Source organism: Nicotiana attenuata, unplaced genomic scaffold (assembly GCF_001879085.1).
Source record: "Nicotiana attenuata strain UT unplaced genomic scaffold, NIATTr2, whole genome shotgun sequence".
In the NCBI taxonomy this organism is placed as follows: Eukaryota; Viridiplantae; Streptophyta; class Magnoliopsida; order Solanales; family Solanaceae; genus Nicotiana; species Nicotiana attenuata.
This window is the reverse complement of record NW_017670233.1, coordinates 417185-438507: the sequence shown is the minus strand read 5'-3', so window position 1 is coordinate 438507 and position 21323 is coordinate 417185.

Below are 21323 nucleotides of genomic sequence, written 5' to 3'. Positions count from 1 at the left end.
GGGCATGACTTGCCCCGTGTGGTGTATTATTTTATGTAAATTGTTGGTTTTGGTTTTCAGGATAATCGGAATGAATTTGGAAGAACAATTCTCAGTTTGAAGCTTGAAATTTGAAATGTTTGACCAAGATTTGACTTGTTTGTATATGATCTCGGATCAAAATTTTTATGATTTGGTTAGCTCCGTTGGGTGAATTTGGACTTAGGAGTGTGATCGGAATGCATTTTGGAAGTCCGTGAAAGGTTTAGGCTTGAATTGGCGAAATTGAGATTTCGGCGTTTTTCGGTTGATAGGTGAGATTTTAATATAGAGAGCTTTGTGGTGTCATTTGGGATGTGTGTGTAAAATTTCAGGTCATTCGGACGTGGTTTGGTTTGATTTTTTATCAAAAGCGTATTTCGGAAGATTTTGGAAACTTAGGCTTGAATCTGATGTGATTTGGTAGATTTGATGTCGTTTGAAGTGTTTTGATGATTGGAACAAGTTTGAATAAGGTATCGGGTCATGTTTGTGCTTTTGGTTGAGGTCCCGGGGGCCTCGGGGTGATTTCGGATGCTTAACGGAGAAATTGGAATTTGTGTTGGAGCAGCTGATATTGTTGCTTCTGGTATTTTCGCACCTGCGTTTGGGGACCGCAGGTGCGGCGCCGCATAAGGGGAGAGTTGGCCGCAGAAGTGAAAGTTGGTCGGGTGTGCCGATACCACAGAAGCGGTCGAGTGGCCGCATCTGCGAAGCTGCAGATGCGGAAGTCCTATCGCAGATGCGATTTTGGATTTAAAGTGAAGGACCGCAGAAGTGGTGGTTTGGCTGCATATGCGGTACCGCAGAAGCGGGAATTATACCGCAGATGCGGAAAGGCCTGCGCAGAGCATATAAGTTATATCATTTTGCGAGTTTGAGTTATTCCACTATTTTTGACTTCGGCTTGAGAGCTTTTGGACGATTTGGAAGAGGGATTCCAAGGGAACTTCGTTAAGGTAAGAATTTTGGACCTAAAACACATTTCTACGGTAATATTTCATGGATTAAAACTGAAATTAAAAGAATTTAAGGGCTAAAATATGGAGGATTAGGGCTTGAGTTTAAGATGCCTTAAATTGAGGGTTTGAGGGGTCATTTGGACTCCGATTTTGGTATTCTTGATATGTATAGACTCGTGGGGAGATAGAGAATCTAATGATGTGAAAATTTTTGAGTTTCGAGAAGTGGGCTCGGGGCTCGGGTTTTGCTAATTTTGGGATTTGTGCCATTTATTAATCGTTTTCGCTTGGGCTTCGTTCCCTTAGCATATTTTGATGTTCTCGTTCTGATTTTGGATAGATTTGACGCGCGTGGAGGCCGATTTGAGGGGGAAAGGCGTTGCGAGCTTGAGATTTAGCCGGTTCGAGGTAAGTAAATGATTATATATACTGTCCTGAGGGTTTGAAACCCCGGATTGCACATCGTTGTGTATTTTGAGGTGACGCACACGCTAGATGACGAGCGTGGAGTTGTGCACCATTGGGGATTGAGACTTGGTCCGTCCCGTACGATTGTTAAGTCGCGTATTTGATTTGAAACCTTATGATATTCCATGTTCTAGAGATTGATATTATATTTTGGGTTGTATGCCATGTATGGGCCTTGTGCCGACCTGTTGAGACCCTTAAGGGCATTTTTACCATTTTTCCTTACTCTATTTGTTTTGAAAGCATATCCTCAGTCGTGTTTTTACCTCGTTATTGTTTAAATCTTGTTTTAACACTATATTTTCTTTTTAAAAAATTTGGATACTGTTTGGGCTGGGTTCCCTGTTTTACTGATGGTCCGAGTGATTGTGAGTTGATGACTGAGATAGACCGAGGGTCTGATTGTGAGGTTGATAACTGAGATAGTCAGAGAGTCTGGCTGTGAGGTTAATGACAGAGAGAGGCATGGTCTGGTTGTGAGGATTATATATCTATGGATCGGGCTGCACGTATATATATATATATATATATATATATGGATCGGGCTGCACGCTGCAGCGATATAGTGCTTGGGCTGTAGGAGCCCCTCCGGAGTCTGCACACCCCTAGTGAGCGCAGTCGACTATATATATGGATCGGGTTGCACGCCGCAACAATATATGGATCGGGCTGCACGCCGCAGCGGTTACCATATGGTACCTATTGAGCGTGAGTGCTGAGTGTGAGCGTTGAATGGTAGGAGTTGAGTCACGAGTGACTGAGAGGCTAGCCCGAGGGGCGATAGATACATACATGCATGAGTGATGTTTGCCTGAGGGGCCTGATTATGAACTTATTGATTTTCACTTCTCTTTAGAGCGATTTTCTATCGAATATGTTGATTTAGTGACTCTTTGCACTCCTCTTTATAGTGAGCCTCTGTCGAAAATGTTAGATAAATATTTTTGAACAACTTTCGTTTAAGCTGGGGTTTTTGAGATGTTCAGAACTTAATCACTGATTTGGCTTTTGTTATTTCCACTGAGATTTTCTTGTTGGGAGGTGTTTATGACTCCTGTTTTGCCCGAGGGGCTGTTTACGAACTATGTTTTTCCCGAGGGGCCGATTATGGTTTTTAGCTCTTTTATTAAAAATCATATTAAACCCTACTGAATCTGTCGGAAGGCATTTTAAATGACTTTTACCAAAAGGTGGATTTAAAAAGAGGCGATTGACTCGTATTCTGATTTAACAGCCTGTGTGCTTATTACGTTTAACATAAATGTGGATTCATTGTTTCCTACTGCTCAGTATTTATTTACTCTTATTACTTACTGGGTTGGAGTACTCATATTACTCCCTGCACCTTGTGTGCAGATTCAGGTATTTCGGAGCCCAGTAGCGGGTGTTGGTGTCACACCTCCTTTTTTACACATCTACCCCGAAGGATAAATGTACAAGGGAGTTTTTCCATTTAAAGTGACATTATTCGAAATGGGATTATTTATTTATTTAGAGTCGCCACTTGGGATAGGATTGGCTTTTGGTGTCCCAAGTCACCGGTTTAACTTGATCCCAAATCGAGGAAAATTTCGACTTCCCAGTTGGAGTCTGCGAACCAGAAATTCTGTGTAAGGAATTCTGTTGACCCGAGGGAAGGTGTTAGGCACCCCCGGATCCCGTGGTTCTAGCACGGTCGCTTAAATTATCATAAATGGCTAAAATCTGGTTTTTATACATATTTAAACCTATAATGCAATTTTAAGATTATTTACCGCTTTTAGTTTATTTTGTTTTTACGAAAGTGAACGCCGTTTAAGAGCGTGTTTTGGGATCACGTCACATGAAATGCACCCGGATCCTAAACACCTCTTATTCAACATTTTGGGATTTGGATTTGGGTTGCATGAAATGCGCCCCCGAGTTTAGGAAAGTAAAATTATTAAAAGCGTGCCTAAAGTGGCTAGCGTTGTTAACTTTGCGAGGGCCATGGAAATTTGCTAAATGGAACGTCCCGGATTCTATGTATTTTGAAGGAAATAATTAAAGAGGGGCGTGCATTTGTGGTTTTATTTGGCGCGGCGCCCCTCGATTTCATTTTTAAAGGATATTCGACTAAAGCTTGAAGGGCCATGGACTACTGTGTTATCTAAGATGGCCCTCCAAAATTGTTCTAAAGGTCTTGCTAATTAACTAAGGATTTATTTCGAGCCCAAAATCTAAGCTGAGCCCAAATAACAAAAGAAGGGCAGTACAACGGCATGCCTGGAACACAACTGGGCCTGGAAGAGAGGCCCCATGCCCTAAGGTCGAATCTACTGCTTCTGATTGCATTTCCACACAGGAATTGGGCCATAACAAATCATTGCGAGGCCAGCCCAGAATTGGGATCCATGAACTATACCATACAAGCCTTGTATCAATCGAATATTAGCCCAAAGACCAAAACAACACACAAGACCCTTTTTGAGTTTGAATTCGTATTTATATATATATATACATATATATATATATATATATATATATATATATATATATATATATATATATATATATATATATATATATCTGATTTTCAGATTCGTGATTGTTTTAAAAACATGGATAACACATGATCAACTTAATCAAATGCCTTTGAACTAGAACTCATTGGTTCATATTAAACGCAATATTGACCTGTTAAACTAGCTTTTCGAATAACTGTGAAAACTCTGAAATTAGCTTAAATCATATAAAGCAGTAGGTACAACTTGTGAGCAAACATGAAACAAACTTAGTGGTGTACATGCCTAATTGAACAAGGATGGCACCCTAACTTTTAAGCAAATGCCAGACTAGAGATCGATACAGGGGTTAATCACATAGCTATCTATATGTAGAACTAAAGCTAGTGAATATATTAAATAACAGTCCACATACACAGTGCCTCAATGTTTAAACAAGCTAATAATCCATCAATTTTTAACAAGTTGAAGAATAGCATGAATTCCAAAATATTACTACTATGATAAGATGAATAAATTAGGTTGAATATTATTACATTACACTACTGAATTTAGGAATTTAACAGAAAATGATATTGAATGTTAACAGGAAGCAATCATTCATTATGAAATAGACTTCAAGCAATTACAGCCTTCATGTTTGGAGGTCATCTCATAGATAATCAGGAGATACCTGGAATTTGAAAAGGAAGAGGAGTAAGAATCAACAAAGCAGAGCGTAGCAGCAAGTATTTCAGCAGCAGGATTAAAACCAGAGATGATCAAGAGAAATCCAATTGAACCAAATTTGAAACCCAAGCGATGTCAATAAAACCAATTATCAAAAATCCAACCCAAACTGAACCAAAACAACCCAATACCCACCGATTCAACTCATTTTAGGCTTCTGCTATTCAGGAATTGATTTTAACAATGAAATCCTCAAAGATCTCAGAAAAAAAAAAACTTGAATGGAACAGTGTCTTTTTAGGAGTTTTTAGCCGCTAGAATTTTCAGGATTTTTTCAGTCGCTTCCAAAATCTGTCCTGTACTCCAAGTAACAATGCCTTTATAAGCAAGTTACTAGGGCAGCCTTAGGGGTTTAGTTATTTCATTTTAGTCCCTCTCCAATTTTCCTTTTTGCTACTTAATCCCTCATTTTCTGACTTGTGTCACAAGTTAGTACACTACAATTACTGAAATTACATTGAAGTCCTACTTTGGAAGGTCCTAGAAGATTCTAGTTTCAACTACCATGTGCTATCCAATCCTAAATGTCTAAGCTACCCTTGAATTCATCCTAAAATTACTAACTCTAATCAACTATATCCAATCACCTATACTAACTAACTAAGACCAATCTCTTGAAATTGAACCGTGATTGTAATGAACCATTATCTAACAAGTAAAATTCATATCAACAAACAATCATGTATCAAAGGCAGGCATACACAATATGCATCAATAGAATCGGAATTACTGCTAAGGAGACTAGTCAGAAAATAAAACCAAACTAAACTATTTAATAAAGTAAAAATTAAGGAACTAACCATTGAATTAAACCAACAATATCATAACCAAAATCAAGACAACACTAAAAATCAAAAATTATGCGGCCTAAATCATCTTAAATCAAAAACAAAATTAAACTAGAAATTAGAGGCTAGGAGAGCAGCATTAATCAAACAAAAGAAGAAAAAGAAAAAAAAATCAATCAAGAGGAAGAAACTCACTGATTTCGGCCTTCAAACTTAATCGATTGAATTCTAGTTAATGTTATAGGTTCATTTTGTCAAAAACAAACGTATAACATTAACTACAATTCCAGAATTATTGGAACTCCAGACAGGTGAAAAACTCGAAAACCCTAGATGTGAAATTGAAGACGGCCTGGTGAACTTTGAAAGAAAATAATCACGGATTTGTGAGAGGGAGGACGAGGAGACTGTATGGTGAAGATTTGGAGTCATTTGGATGAACTTGTGTTTTGAGACCCGATTTTCAAACACATATTCGAAGCTTTTGGGTTTGATTCGAGGGAATACGGTCGTGGATTAGTGATGAGGGAGAGGAGAGGGAGCTGTGGTGTTATTTTGGCCGGGTTTGGGATAAGTAGTGATTTGACCGGAATTTTCGAATTAATATTCGGGAAGATGGGTTGCGATTCGAGGGGGATGGTTATGGGGGTTGGAAAGAGGAGGGGAAGATGAATTTGTGGTGAAATTTTGAGGCCATTTGGAGCTTCGCCGCCGGCGGAGGCGATTTCCGACCGGCGGCGGACGGCGGAGGCACGACGGAGAAGGGTGGTGTTACGGTGGACGGCGGTGGTATTACAGGGGTAAGGTTTGAGAGACGGTGAGGGTGGGGGTTCTGAGGGGGGGGTGGTGTTATATTCAGACATTTATATATTTAATGTCGTAGGCTTCAGGACCGTCCGATCAAGGAACCTCGACGGTCCTGATCTAACGCCAATGAAACGGCGTCGTTTCGTATATGGGGGGTCTGGACCGGGGTTAGTGGGGATTTTGGGCTTGGACTGGGGACCGGATTTGGGGTTTTGGCATTTGGGCTGGGATTAAGAGTAGCCCAAAGCTGGCAGCCTATTTAACCTCTTATTCTAATTTTCTTTTTCATTTTGTTTTCTTTCTTTTTCCGTTTTTTTTTTTTTTGCTTTTTTTATTTATTTATTAATTTCATTTTCATTTTGTATTTTTATGATTTTATCAAAATGCAAAATATTAAAGTAAAGCCCTAAATATATTTTCAAAGTTAAACTAATTAATTCCTGAAATTGTTTAAAAACTATTTCGTGAAAAATTCACAATTAACAATTAAAAATACAAAAATGGACTATTTTTGTTATTTTCTTCATATTTTGTTCTAAAAATAACTTAACTACTAATTAATCATAGAATATGAAATTAGATCCTAAACGCAAATGCCAAGTATTTATTTTTTTTATATTAAAATTCAAATGCAAACAATCAACAGAAACTAACACAAAATTCACAAAAATGAAAGAAATCATTTTGTTTGGAATCTTTGGGAATAATTCATATAGGGCAAAAATCACATGCTCACAGTTGGTAGCTCAGACGCGGAGTCATCAGAGTTAGCAAGGTGGCTGCATGGGGTTCGCAGCACCGCTTCCTTCCTCTCATTTTCATTTCTGTACTTAGTACATTTTTACTATTTTTGTTATATTCAGACCTTTGTAGATGCTCATGACTAGTGACACCCCGATGCCGAGCTTGTGTAATTATTCCGCAAATTTTTCTTTTAAATGTTCATTATGAGAATATTGGTTTTATAAATGGTATAAAAACAACTTTTATTGGGAAATGATTTATATAGGTGTTGTGTCGGCTGGCCTTGTCTTCACGAGAGGCGCCATCGCGACCGGGCGGATTTGGGGTCATGACAAGTTGGTATCAGAGCCTAGGTTACATAGGTCTCACGAGTCATGAGCAGGTTTAGTAGAGTCTCGCGGATTGGTACGGAGACGTCTGTATTTATCCTCGAGAGGCTGCAGAACCTTTAGGAAAAAGTTCACATTCTTGGAATCCTTATCGTGCATCCTTGATTCAATTGAAAAGTAACTCTTTGAATTCCTTCCACGCATTCGTATGCGCGCATGAGCGCTCAGTATCAGATGTGCATCGATGGCTTGTGATTCCTGATCGAGGGGCGAGATGTGATCTCGGTGAGTTGATATTCGGGCCAGTCTGAAGGACTTGAGGCCGGATTTTTTCCTATAGCTTGAGTACCGAGGTGTTGATTGCGTGAGCGCATGTTTCTAGATCTATATGTGTTGTTGTGTCCCTATTAAGGGAAGTGATGACTGGATAGTTACGTGACGAGTATGATGTGACTACGAGATGTATTCATATGATTTGGAAACGACGAGAAAGGTCTGCTGGAGGATAGAAGAACTATTAGGTGCTTGATTTCCATCTTGATTTGAGGTATAGCCCCGAGTTATGGGCGTGTGAAGAATCTTTCCATGTTCCCTTGTGGGAGTGAATTTCATGATGCGTTATGAGTTCAGACTCAGGAAGACTAAGTGACTACGTAGTGTTTATGACGGTGGAAGGTATACGGAAATGTTAGTTGGAGGCAAAGCAGGTGGGTTATCTCCTACGGAGTGTTCTGAGGTTGTGTGATCCTTATGTTGTCTGTTAGAAGATCTCATTTACAAGTGAAAATATGTGTTAAAATTTAAATTTGGGCAGCTTAAGAGAGTGGGCTTGACTGTTGCGAGGATGAATGCAAGATTGGTAGAAGATTCAAAGTACTAGATGATCAGTGTTTTCACAAGCTTACGAAGGATTTGAGTTTAATCTCACTATAGTATTATGGCATCAATAGAGTATATGCGTTATGAGTTATTGAGTGTGTGTTGATCTATGGATTCGAGCCAAGCGGGGGAGTCCGCTATCGATTAGTTGATTGCATGGTTATGTGCTATACTGGTTCCAGTTGGAGGCGTGCGGGTGAATCAGTTATGGCTTACGGAGATTGAGACCGAGGATGGCTCGAGTAAAGGAACATTCAGACAAAGGTTATGTCATGCTTCATATATGTATGAGAATCACGGGATGTCTTGAGTTGTTGTTCGGAAAGGATGCTCGGCGCATAGAGCAGGAAGTTGTGTTGGTTGTATCGGGATGAGGTTCCATTCTACAGCTTCTAAAGTGCTAATGAGGAACAGGTCGTTCGGTTATTTTGATCGGTCTAATTGCGGCTTGGGGAGAGTGAATGACTCTCGAGAAGGGTTCTAATGTGTTCAAGGTTTTACATGTAACAATTGGGTATTTTCAAGTTATATGTGTGGCTAGAAACTGAGTTTTCATTGGAAGATGTCAAGACTTGTGGTATTTTCTATAAATTGTGGGATTTTATGTATCAGTATCAAGAAGGTAAATGTAACGGATTTAGATTCATAGGAAGTCTCTTCAGAGTAAAGTATTTTGAAGGTGGTGCTTTTAGGAATATTTAAGAGAGTATTCAACAGCTTATGAGTCTTAGACAGTGTGGTTTTGTGCTTGGGTCATGTGTGGTAAGTTTGGGTAGAGAATCATGATGTTATAACAAAAATGAGTATCAAGTTGAAGGTAACTCAAAGGGGAATTCGGATAGACAAGATAGCTTGGTAGTAGGCCGAGTTGGTATGGTAAGGATATGATCAGTTCTTTGGATGCTTACGAGATAATGAGTTGCTACAGGTGTTTCACGGCAATTCTCTTGGGTTTTAGTGACCTGCATAGCTCGATCAAGTTAGAAGGACTCAGTCCTGACGATTTAGATTTGTGCAAATGGAATTCGGAGAGTTCTAGATGGTTTCCACCATAGTTAAAGAGGTATATTTTTCCTTTGGCGTGAGGAGCATGGGATGTATAGTGGTTTTCTTCTAGATGGGATCAATGGAAAGTTCTTGGTTAGTTGAGTACATAGTTGTTTGTGGCTCGGAAGAGATACGAAGTTCTCATGATATCCTAGGATGGTATGGCACATGCCATATGTTGTGTAGGATTAAGATGGGCATGTGTAAGGTCACAGTTTAGATTTGAACGGAAGGCCATAAATTCTTAGGCAGCACGGGCAGTTTCAAATAATTTGAGAAATGAGCTTTAGATGATTTGAGAAATGATCTTCAGATAATTAAGGAAATGGTAATGCTAACTGAGGTGATTTGATGAGGGTATATGTTTCAGAATGAGGCAATGTGATTAAGTTGATGGTACTTCGGTAGTATTGCAGCACTTTTTGTCAGATCGGCTGCTGATATTCGAGTTTGCTTGGGCACAGAAGAATCTTAGAGTATCTCTCGTGGAATGATTGAGTACTAGAGGTGAGTTATATATGCGAGTGGCGGAATTGGGATCAGATATGGTAATTCGTGTGTTTAATGGGCTTGGAGACTGGAAGTTCTCATATACAGGTTAGCTCGTGGTTGTGGATGGCAAAATGTGGGTAAGTTAGTCAGATGTTAGTATGTCTATGATTCAGTCATTGTGAACCTTCGAAGGATTATTTATCTGTTGTGGATAACTAGAGTTGATGTGTGGTCCATTGGTAGACCTATATGGATATGTGTCCTACATCGAGACGACTTTGTTGACTTCGAGTTGCTGTTGGTGAGGGATGTATTGATTCGGTTGTCATTGAGCTATTAGTAATTAAGGGGATCTATGAGTTATATTTCTGTGTTGTGAGACATTAGGATTCGTTGGTTATAGGCACAAGTGGTGCGGTTCCATTGGGGTTCATAGTGGAATTCAAGCGGGGAGAGTACTGGTTATTACTCGGTGATGGCTTATCGGTTATGTTCTTTCGGGTATGTGTAATGTATGTAAATTTCTTCGCGGTGGTATGATGATTTCTTTGGTTTTAGACATAATATTGCGCATGGTTGTCGATTTGAGCATAGCGACTTGATGTGTTTCATGTGGACTAGTGTTTGGATGAGGTCGCATATTGGAGCGAAGCTATGTGAAGGTATGATCCTGCGGGTTAGATTCGTGTATTTTGTTTCTATGATGTGTGTCGAGTTCTCGGCATTGTGTGTGGTGGTACCGGTGAGCTTGCGGTACAGCTCTTTCATTTGAGTTATTTTTTTTCATGATTTGAGTATGTTCGGATTGTGGCTTATTGGTGCGCGGGTTGCACAAGTTGCGGCTTCAGCCTGTATTGATGTGTCATGTCACCAGAGTAATTTTGTTGTATTAGATGGGATCTTTGGGGTCCTTAATGAATACAAACGGATTTGATATCAGCATGTTGGAAGGATAATATCGTGGTTCAGCTCAGAAATTTGTTGTGGTATTTGCCAAATAAGAAGTGGCTTCATGAATGGTTGATCTGTGGAATGGTTATGGCTTATTGCGTGTTTCATTATCATTGGTAGTATATGAAAGTTTTGGAATGAGACCTTAGTTGATAAAAGGGTTTTCTATTGGTGTTCGGTTGTTATGTGCAGCTGCTGTAATTAGAAGTTATCGTTGCGAGTGTTGAGTTATGTGGTATATCATGTGATTGCACCTGAGATAGCAGGTATGGTTTGTTACAGCTTGTTCGGACTTATTCACAGTATAAATGTCAGATTCTGATCGTATCGAGGATTTTAGAAGCAGAAATGTGGTTCTGTGGTTTATGGACTAGGATGGATTGTGAAATTTCAGTTGTATTGTGTTATCGAACCTATGTGAGATAGGGTGACGTGGAATCACCCCCGGGTATGTTCATGGGGAGGTTATTCAGCGATTAGTTGGCTTTTAGAACAACTCTGAACACGTTCGAGGACGAACGTATGTTTAAGTGGGGGAGGATGTAACGATCCGACCGGTCATTTTGAGCTTTTGCACTTTGCTCGCCAGTTCTTGGGCATGACTTGCCTTGTGTGGTGTATTATGACTTACATAAATCGTTGGTTTTGGTTTACATGATAATTGGAATGAATTTGGAAGAACAATTCTCAGTTTGAAGCTTGAAATTTGAAAGGTTTGACCAAGATTTGACTTGTTTTTATATGATCTCGGATCGGAACTTTTATGATTTTTTTAGCTCCGCTGGGTGAATGGGGACTTAGGAGCGTGATCGGAATGCATTTTGGAAGTCTGTGGAAGGTTTAGGCTTGAATTGGCGAAATTGAGATTTCGGCGTTTTCCGGCTGATAGGTGAGATTTTAATATAGAGGTCGGAATGAAATTCTGAGAGTTGCAGTAGCTTCGTGGTGTCATTTGGGATGTATGTGTAAAATTTCAGGTCATTTGGACGTGGTTTGGTTGGGTTTTTGATCAAAAGCGTATTTTGGAAGATTTTGGAAACTTAGACTTGAATCCGATGTGATTTGGTAGATTTGATGTCGTTTGAGGTGTTTTGATGATTGGAACAAGTTTGAATAAGGTATTAGGTCATGTTTGTGCTTTTGGTTGAGGTCCCGAGGGCCTCGGGGTGATTTCGGATGGTTAACGGAGAAATTGGAATTTGTGTTGTAGCAGCTGATATTGCTGCTTCTGGTATTTTCGCACCTGCGGTTTGGGGACCGCAGGTGCGGCGCCGCATAAGCGGAGAGTTGGCCACAGAAGCGAAAGTTGTTCAGGTGTGCAAATACTGCAGAAGCGGTTGAGTGGCCGCATCTGCAAAGCCGCAGATGTGAAAGTCCTATCGCAGATGCGATTTTCGGTTTAAAATGAAGGACCACAGAAGCGGTGGTTTGGCCGCATATGCGGTACCGCAGATGCGGAAAGGCCTGGGCAGAGCATATAAGTTATTTCATTTCGCGAGTTCGAGTTATTCCACTATTTTTGACTTCGACTTGAGAGCTTTTGGATGATTTGGAAGAGAGATTCCAAGGGAACTTCGTTAAGGTAAGAATTTTGGACCTAAAAAACATTTCTACGGTAATATTTCATGGATTAATACTGAAATTAAAGGAATTTAAGGGCTAAAAAATGGAGGATTAGGGCTTGAGTTTAAAATTCCTTAAATTGAGGATTTGAGGGGTCATTTAGACTCCGATTTTGATATTCTTGATATGCATAGACTCGTGCGGAGAAAAGGAATCTAATGACGTGAAAATTTTTGAGTTTCAAGAAGCGGGCCCGGGGCTCGGGTTTTGCTAATTTCGGGATTTATGCCCTTTATTGATTGTTTTCGCTTGGGCTTCGTTCCCTTAGCATATTTTGATGTTCTCGTTTTGATTTTGGATACATTCCACGCGCGTGGAGACCTATTTGAGAGGCAAAGGCGTCGCGAGCTAGAGATTTAGCCGGTTCGAGGTAAGTAATGATTGTAAATACTGTCCTGAGCGTTGTGTGTTTTGAGGTGACGCACACGCTAGATGACGAGCGTGGAGTTGTGCACCGCTGGGGATTGAGACTTGGTCCGTCCCGTACGATTGTTAAGTCGCGTATTAGATTAGAAACCTTATGATATTCCATGTTCTAGAGATTGATATTATATTTTGGCTAGTATGCCATGTTTGGGGCCTTGTGCTGACCTGTTGAGACCCTTAAGGGCATTTTTACCATTTTTCCTCACTCTATTTGTTTTGATAGCATATCCTTGATCGTGTTTTTACCTGGTTATTGTTTAAATCAAGTTTTATCACTATATTTTCTTTAAAAAAACTATTAAAACTGTTTGGGATGGGTTCCCTGTTTTACTGATGGTCCGAGTAATCGTGAGTTGATGACTGAGATAGACCGAGGGTCTGATTGTGAGGTTGATGACTGAGATGGACAGAGAGTCTGACTGTGAGGTTAATGAGTGAGAGAGGCCGAGGGCCTGGTTGTAAGGATTATTTATCTATGGATCGGGCTGCACGCCGCAAGCGGTATATATATATATATATATATATATATATATATATATATATATATATATATATATATATATATATATATATATGGATCGGGTTGCGCACCGCAACAGTAGNATCGGGTTGCGCAGTGATATGTTGGATCGGGCTGCACGCCGCAGCGATATAGCGCTTGGGCTGTAGGAGCCCCTCCGGAGTCTGCACACCCCTAGTGAGCGCAGTCGACTATATTTATGGATCGGGCTGCACATCGCAGCGGTTACTATATGGTACCTATTGAGCATGAGTGCTGAGTGTGAGCGCTGATTGGTAGGAGTTGAGTCACGAGTGACTGAGAGGCTAGCCCGAGGGGCGATAGATATATACATGCACATGAGTGATGTTTGCCTTAGGGGCCTGATTATGAACTTATTGATTTTCACTTCTCTTTAGAGCGAGTTTCTATCGAATATGTTGATTTAATGACTGTTTGCACTCATCTTTATACTGAGCCTTTGTCGAAAATGTTTGATAAATGTTTTTAAACAACTTTCATTTAAGCTGGGGTTTATGAGATGTTCAGAACTTAATCGCTGATTTGGCTTTTGTTATTTCTACTGAGATTTTCTTGTTGGGAGGTGTTTATGACTCCTGTTTTGCCCGACGGGCTGTTTACGAATGTCACGACCCCAACCCCGGTCGTGATGGCGCCCAACACATTGCTAGGCAAGCCCGACCAATTATCAATCACAACCACTTCCTTTTAGAGTTCATTACCAATTGACAGAGTTTAAATACCAGTTTAACATATATAGAAGTTTGAAACAATAGATAAAGATGTGCGGAAGTCATAATAACATCATTATATGGCCCACCGATCCGGTGTCACAAGTCACGAGCCTCTATTACAAATTTTAAATAGCCTAATACAGAAATAGTCTAACAATGCTGAGAAATAAAGGATAGAAGGAGAAATCGGGTCCGCGGACGCCATGCAGCTACCTCAATGACTCTGGTAAATGCTGAACCGCAAGAAAGCTCTCAATATGCCTCGGGGACATCTGGATCTACACACAAGGTGCAGGGAGTAATGTGAGTACTCCGACCTAGTGAGTAATAACCATAAATAATGACTGATAGAATGAAAACACGTAAAAAGCACCAGGCAGTTCTATATCAAAACAGTAAGATGACCTAAAGCAGTAAAATAGTGAAGCAGCCAAGTGAAATCTCTTTTGATCAGGTAAAACAGGTAGCTTATCAGGTAATTAACAAGTATAAATCTGTTCCTCGAACATAGTACCCATATATCTCTCACAATAACCGAAATCAAAATAACCGTTGCGGCGTGCAGCCCGATCCGTACATCGCTGTGGCGCACAGCCCGATCCATATATTTAGTCGACTGCGCTCACTGAGGGTGTCCAGACTCCGGGAGGGGATCCTACAGCTCAAGCGCTATATTGCTGCGGCGCGCAGCCCGATCCACATAACATTCGCTGCGGCGTGCAGCCCGATCCATATAAGTATTTGCTGCGGCGTGCAGCCCGATCCGTAACATATATAACATCCTTACTGTTGGGTCCTCTACCCCTCTCATTCATTATGCTCACAGCCTCTCGGGCACAATACTATAAGGTAGGGATCTCAGCCCACATATTTCTCTTATTTAGGATTAGTATTGATAAAACCGGTTCATATTGTTTAAACAAATAGAACATGATTGAGGATACGATTTTTAACAAGTAAAGTGAGGAGAATCAGTCAAAATGCCCCTAAGGGTCCTACAGGTCGGCACAAGGCCCCAAACATGGCAATTAGCCTAAATCATAATGATAATAAATAAGTCTCAGCCAAAACGTGGTAAAATCATCAATTGGGACGGACCAAGTCACAATCCCGAGTAGTAATGGACCCCACACTCATCATACAGCGTGTCCTCAACTCAATATAGCACTACATTGTGCAAATCCGGGGTTTCAAACCCTCAGGACATTATTTACAATCATTACTCACCTCAAACCGGCCAAAGCTCTAGCTCGCTATGCCCTTGCCTCTCAAATCGGCCTCCTCACGCGTTGAATCTGACTAAAACCAAAACGAATATGTCGCAATATGCTAAGGGAATAAGGCCCAAGCGAAAGCAATCGAAAAATATCAAAAATCCCGAAATTAGCAAAACCCGAGCCCCGGGCCCACTTCTCGAAACTCAGAAAGTTTTACATCAACGGGTTCCTTATCTGGCCACGAGTTCATACATATCAAAAGTTCTCAAATCCGACCTCAAATGGCCCTTCAAATCCCAATTTAAAATCTCAAAATCCCAAGCCCTAGTTCTTCCATTTTTAGCTAAATTTCCATGAATTTCTAGGTTAATTTCACAATATAATCACGTTTTTTGTTCATAAAACTTACCCCAATCAATCCTCCTCGAATCCCTCTTCAATTTCTCCCGAAGAGCTCTCAAAATACCCAACAATGGTGGAAAAATGACTTAAGCTCGCGGATGAAATGTTTAAAAACCTTCTGCCCAGCTGCAGAACTTCCTTCTATGTGATCCCGGCCCAAGCCTCACGATCGCGAAGGGTAATATTCCAAGGCCTAAAAAATGCACTATGCGAACGCGACCTACGTCCCGCGAACGCGATGCTGCCTTTCTCCAAACTACGCGAACACCCCCAGCCGCGAACGTGAAGGCAATGGCCCGTGACCCTCAAATCCTCATATGCGAACGCGGAGAGTCCTATGCGAACGCGAAGCATCACCATCTAACTCTCTGCGATCGCAATCACCCAAACGCGAACGCAATGAACAAATTGCCTGCCTCCCAAATTGCTTCTACGCGATCGCGACACCATCCCCGCGATCGCGAAGGCCAAAATCTCTACAACATAATAACTAAAAATCTGCAACTTTGAAACTTAGGAAATGGTCCGATTGACCATCCGAAACTCACCCGAGGCCCCCGGGACCTCAACCAAAAGCACCAACGCATCCTAAAACATCATTCAAACTTGTTCCAATCATCAAAACACCTCAAACAACGCTAAATCCATCAATTCACATCCCAAATCACATAATGAAGCTACAGCAACTCTCGGAATTCCATTCCGAGCCCCGGATCAAAATCTCACCTACCTACCGGAAATCGCCAAAATACTACCTTCGCCAATTCAAGCCTAATTCTACACCGGACCTCCAAAACCACTTCTGATCACACTCCTAAGTCACAAATCACCTCCCGAATCCAACCGAACCATCGGAACTCACATCCGAGCCCTCTAACTCATAAGTCAACATCCGATTGACTTTTCCAACTTAAGCCTTCTTAAAAGAGACTAAGTATCTCATTTTTTATCAAAACCACTCCGAACACAAACCAATCAACTCGACCACATAAAGCACGGATAACGAAGCATAAAGAAGCTAAAATGGAAAAAATGGAGCGATAACTCATGAGACGACTGGCCGGGTCGTCACATCGAACTATGTTTTGCCCGAGGGGGTGATTATTGTTTTCAGCTCTTTTATTAAAAATGGTATTAAAGCCCTAATAAATCTGTCGAGAGGCATTTTAAATGATTTTTACCAAAAGCTGGACTTTAAAAGAGGCGATTGACTCGTATTCTGATTTAGCAGCCTATGTGCTTATTGAGTTTAACATAAATCTGGATTCATTATTTCCTACTGCTCAGTCTTTATTTACTCTTATTACTTACTAGGTTGGAGTACTCACATTACTCTCTGCACCTCGTGTGCAGATTCAAGTATTTCGGAACCCGGTAGCGGGTGTTGGTTGCTCAGACGCGGAGTCATCAGAGTTAACAAGGTGGCTGCACGACGTTCGCAGCACCGCTTCCTTCCACTCATTTCATTCTGTACTTAGTACATTTTTACTGTTATTGTTGTATTCAGACCTTGGTAGATGCTCATGACTAGTTACACCCCGGTGTCGGGCTTGTGTAATTACTCCGCAAATATTTCTTTTAAATGTTCATTATGAGAATATTGGTTTTATAAATGGTATAAAAACAACTTTTATTGGAAAATGATTGATATGGGTGTTGTGTCGGCTGGCCTTGTCTTCACGAGAGGCGTCATCACGACTGGGCCGATTTAGGGTCGTGCCAATTAGTGTTCGAAACTTGAAAAAAGGGCCTAAAATCATATTTCAAAAAACATAAAACCAAACACAAAGTAGTTTGAGTACGTTGGATTGGAAATAATATCGTAAAAAATACATAAAACTTCTCTTGAATAACAGTTTGTTGTCAGTTTCGGATACCAAAAGAAAAATATTTTAAGAAAATAAAACTAAGCCAACTTTTGTTTTTCAATTGGAATTCAAAACGAAAACTAACAGTTTTTCTTCAAAATTTTAAACTAATTATTTTAATTTTAGTACTTTGAAAATATTTGACAATGTACAAATGACCAAACTTCTCATTCTAACGTGTCTATTTTCTGTTGTATCATTCCTTACAAGTTGTTGCCAAAATTAATAGAAATAGTACAGCGTATAAAAATCCGTCAATATTTTAGTCATTCTGCATTTACGACCCTTATTCTAACGTATCTATTTCCAGTTATTTCATTCCCATATATAAGTTGTTGCCAGGACTAATATAAATAGTAATAGATATAAAGCCCGTCAATATTTCAGGATCAATATAGTATAGAATATATATATATAGATAGATAGATAGATAGATAGATAGATAGATATGAGTTACTCGTAAATCTTCAATCAACTCTTGGACACGTTCCCTTGATATATATTTGGGAGTGTTAAATTCCTTCCCCAAATAAAATTCAAGTTTTTTGAATAAGTATTTTATCTAAACTCTTCCTTCTAATGACCTTTGTGTTATTTTTATGAATTTGTATGAATTACTTCGATTTTTTGTAGGATATAGAAGTCCTTACAGTGATAGAACATAACTCATAATATTGTTAGAATCTCAAAAGGAATCAACCCTTTGAAGAAAAGTTTCAATCCCGTTGCAGTTGTTCCATGTAAGAATCAATGGTAGGCTCGGCGTTTGTATGTCTAGCTTAAATGAAAAAGAATTCCAATCTTAGGTGATTTACAATTATATTCTTAAATTATATTAATATTTAAGGTTATAAAAGTCGATCAATATTTCAAGGATATTTTAATCGTTCAATATTTAGCTTAAATTATTCGTGATTTTATAATAATATAGATATAGATACTAGTCTCTATAGACGTACGTTGTCACGTCGTCTATAGAATTATTGCCATTTAGTGAAAACTTTGTGTAAGAAATAGTAGTATTTTTAACCGCATTAATATTCAGAACATATTTTGTTGAACTATTACATAAAAATTAAAGTAGTAGAAATCTAACTGCATAAATTTCAATTTTCTTTCATTCATCAAATTGATGTCAGAAAGCATATGCTTGCTCCCTTACTTGGTATAGTTCGTCGTGCTTGTATCTATTCTATCTTTGTTCGACCGAATACAGCTGGTTTTAGAAAGACTTATAAAGATAGGAGTATGTCTCTTTAGTTTTTTTTTGTTATAAATTGCGAAAAGACGTATACATATAGTAAGTCTCTTGTACATGAAAAACTCATCTATTACTTGCTCGATGGGTAATTTAATTTTTTTAAAGGTATAAAACTCCATCAATTACATGTATAATAAAATTTTACTACATGTAAGCACCTTTGAATTCTAAATAATTGGTTATATGTAAGCTATTAATTGGAAAATTGGAAAATATTTTCCGTAAAATGTTTTCCTTCACACCAAACACACCCTGAAACTATAATTCTTCTAGCAATAAGTAGGAACGAAACTTTTACTAATTAAGATTGATTATAATTCTTCTAGCATTAAGTAGGAAAGAAATTTTAATCAAATATGATTGAAATTATGATTCTTCTAGCATTAAGTAGGATTGAAACTTTTTGAAAAATAAAAATGTTGAGAAAAGCACAAAACTTACCAAATATAAGAACCATCGTCTTAATTATATTTGATTTTGAATCCCTACATATTAGGAGTTCTACGTAGATCAAATAAGGAAAAGTTTAATATGAATAACTTTATTTAATTTCAAAATTCTAAATATTAGAAAAAAATTATTAAATTACAATCTTGTCCAATGTGAACTCTATTTTTAAAAGGCAAAAAAAGCGAACAACATTTCGCTAAGGGGTTTCGTGCTTTTAATATAGTATTAAAATAAATTTAATCGGTTTATAATTTTCATAAAACTGATTAAAACATCACTTTATGGTTTATAATTAAAAAAAGGTTCAATTATAAACCTTATAGCCATCTTCTTATAGTTTGTGTTTTGTTCAGTTAAAAAAAAAAAAAAAAAAAAAAAAAAAAAAAAAAATAGGACAACTATATATAAAAGGGCGTATTTTATATTTCAATACTTAATAATAAATATTGGAGGATGAATCCAAAATTGAATTGGCTACGAGTGTTCCACCTTCCCACGTTTTCCTCTTTTGCTCGGCGTAGGTAGAGTTTAAATCGGAATAAAATTATAGCTTTAGTAATTTACAGTTATATCCTTAAATTATACAAATATTTAAGATTATAAAAGTCGATCAATATTTTGAGGATATTTTAGTTGTTCAATATTTAGCCTAAACTAGTCTTAGAGTACGCGCTTTGCGCGTGTATTTCATATCAATAAATACAAAATTTTTATAAAAATTACATATATATTATTTATAAAAGTGTCTGAATTATTAAATGAAAATTAAAAAAATTTAATTTTCTGAAAAAATGATGAACATTAATCAGATTTATCTAACTCAATAAAAGAACATCTCTGCTCTACAAAATACCTTACTATTTGGACTTTCATTAGGGATAGATTTATCAACACTATGATAAATTACGAAACTCTATGACAACACTTTTGGAAAGTGTTATTAATATATTTTTTTTTAAAAAAAGCATAGTTTGTGAGCTCCTATATTTTGCTTTTAAGTTTCCATCTCTTGGTATCTTGAAGTGGAAAACTTCTAATATCACCTTAATTATTGTTATTCCAGGTGAAATAGTAATTCCTTATGTATTCTTGTGAAAATTAACTTAATCAACTTATAAAAGTAATCTTAATCGGATTACATTCCTAAATATTAGGAGTTATTATATATTTCAAATAAGAAAAAATTTAAAAATCAAAATTTTTGTTAATTCTAACGTCCTAAATATTAAAGATATTAATTAAATATTAATTTTATCCAATATAAAATTTATTTTATATGATAAATAGGTCGGTCAATTTTGTGTTGAAGTTTCGTACTCTTATAATAGTATGGATTGATTGAAGAAGACAAAATTAAATGAAACATTATTTTTCTATATATTTAATAGTTTTAAATTTTAGCTTCACATTATTTAGCACGTAATTATTATAAATTAATATACTTTGTTGCAAATACTAAGTGGAGTAAAAAAGATTCTTCCAAAAATTACTCATTGATGTTAAAAAATTATTTTGTTCACCATGATAAAGTATCGTCATTTTTCAATTGCCATATAGAAATTACTTTACAATTTTTGTACTAACTATCCAAATAACTGACTTCTTAGTTATTTAATTAAGGTAAAATTTTACTCGATGTTAAAGTCCTACATTTTAGGTACCTAGTTTAAATAGGTAAAGATTTAATAACCAAATTTCAATGATTTTTTAGGTCCTAAATATTAGGATAATTAAATGACTATTTTGTACAATGTGAATTATATTTTAAAGGGGTAAAAAAGGCAAACGATATTTCGCTAAGGGCCTTCGTGCTTTTAATATAGTATAGATTATTCGTACCTTTATATAATAATAATAATTATTATTATTATAATAATAATAATAATAATAATAATAATAATAACAATATATAGATAGATAGATAGATAGATAGACAGATACAGATATAGAGTTGGAACAAGACTTATATATCATGAGGTGCAATGTGAGCATCGGATTCGTGGGATTTCGACTATTATGCTCATAAAATGTTATTGTGGTCCTGTGAATAAAGCGGTGCAAGGTGTGAATTTAACAAGGGTATGCAGTCATGTCCTGGTACATCGTGATGATTGATACGGTGTTC